The sequence below is a fragment of the Wyeomyia smithii genome, chromosome 2, assembly GCF_029784165.1.
Source record: "Wyeomyia smithii strain HCP4-BCI-WySm-NY-G18 chromosome 2, ASM2978416v1, whole genome shotgun sequence".
Classification (NCBI taxonomy): domain Eukaryota; kingdom Metazoa; phylum Arthropoda; class Insecta; order Diptera; family Culicidae; genus Wyeomyia; species Wyeomyia smithii.
Genome location: NC_073695.1, coordinates 133440436 through 133442935, shown reverse-complemented (window position 1 = coordinate 133442935; position 2500 = coordinate 133440436). Strand labels below are relative to the sequence as shown.

The 2500-nt window shown below is 0.0% G+C and overlaps 1 protein-coding gene across 10 annotated transcripts in view; it reads left to right on the top strand.

The window, feature by feature from the left end:
• Window positions 1-2500, top strand: part of LOC129724161 (protein vav) — an 874164-nt gene that overhangs the window by 761745 nt on the left and 109919 nt on the right. The window lies entirely within an intron of this gene.

The following is a 2500-nucleotide window of genomic DNA, read 5'->3' as shown; positions in this document are numbered from 1 at the left end:
ATAATAATAATAATAATAATAATAATAATAATAATAATAATAATAATAATAATAATAATAATAATAATAATAATAATAATAATAATAATAATAATAATAATAATAATAATAATAATAATAATAATAATAATAATAATAATAATAATAATAATAATAATAATAATAATAATAATAATAATAATAATAATAATAATAATAATAATAATAATAATAATAATAATAATAATAATAATAATAATAATAATAATAATAGTAATAATAATAATAATAATAATAATAATAATAATAATAATAATAATAATAATAATAATAATAATAATAATAATAATAATAATAATAATAATAATAATAATAATAATAATAATAATAATAATAATAATAATAATAATAATAATAATAATAATAATAATAATAATAATAATAATAATAATAATAATAATAATAATAATAATAATAATAATAATAATAATAATAATAATAATAATAATAATAATAATAATAATAATAATAATAATAATAATAATAATAATAATAATAATAATAATAATAATAATAATAATAATAATAATAATAATAATAATAATAATAATAATAATAATAATAATAATAATAATAATAATAATAATAATAATAATAATAATAATAATAATAATAATAATAATAATAATAATAATAATAATAATAATAATAATAATAATAATAATAATAATAATAATAATAATAATAATAATAATAATAATAATAATAATAATAATAATAATAATAATAATAATAATAATAATAATAATAATAATAATAATAATAATAATAATAATAATAATAATAATAATAATAATAATAATAATAATAATAATAATAATAATAATAATAATAATAATAATAATAATAATAATAATAATAATAATAATAATAATAATAATAATAATAATAATAATAATAATAATAATAATAATAATAATAATAATAATAATAATAATAATAATAATAATAATAATAATAATAATAATAATAATAATAATAATAATAATAATAATAATAATAATAATAATAATAATAATAATAATAATAATAATAATAATAATAATAATAATAATAATAATAATAATAATAATAATAATAATAATAATAATAATAATAATAATAATAATAATAATAATAATAATAATAATAATAATAATAATAATAATAATAATAATAATAATAATAATAATAATAATAATAATAATAATAATAATAATAATAATAATAATAATAATAATAATAATAATAATAATAATAATAATAATAATAATAATAATAATAATAATAATAATAATAATAATAATAATAATAATAATAATAATAATAATAATAATAATAATAATAATAATAATAATAATAATAATAATAATAATAATAATAATAATAATAATAATAATAATAATAATAATAATAATAATAATAATAATAATAATAATAATAATAATAATAATAATAATAATAATAATAATAATAATAATAATAATAATAATAATAATAATAATAATAATAATAATAATAATAATAATAATAATAATAATAATAATAATAATAATAATAATAATAATAATAATAATAATAATAATAATAATAATAATAATAATAATAATAATAATAATAATAATAATAATAATAATAATAATAATAATAATAATAATAATAATAATAATAATAATAATAATAATAATAATAATAATAATAATAATAATAATAATAATAATAATAATAATAATAATAATAATAATAATAATAATAATAATAATAATAATAATAATAATAATAATAATAATAATAATAATAATAATAATAATAATAATAATAATAATAATAATAATAATAATAATAATAATAATAATAATAATAATAATAATAATAATAATAATAATAATAATAATAATAATAATAATAATAATAATAATAATAATAATAATAATAATAATAATAATAATAATAATAATAATAATAATAATAATAATAATAATAATAATAATAATAATAATAATAATAATAATAATAATAATAATAATAATAATAATAATAATAATAATAATAATAATAATAATAATAATAATAATAATAATAATAATAATAATAATAATAATAATAATAATAATAATAATAATAATAATAATAATAATAATAATAATAATAATAATAATAATAATAATAATAATAATAATAATAATAATAATAATAATAATAATAATAATAATAATAATAATAATAATAATAATAATAATAATAATAATAATAATAATAATAATAATAATAATAATAATAATAATAATAATAATAATAATAATAATAATAATAATAATAATAATAATAATAATAATAATAATAATAATAATAATAATAATAATAATAATAATAATAATAATAATAATAATAATAATAATAATAATAATAATAATAATAATAATAATAATAATAATAATAATAATAATAATAATAATAATAATAATAATAATAATAATAATAA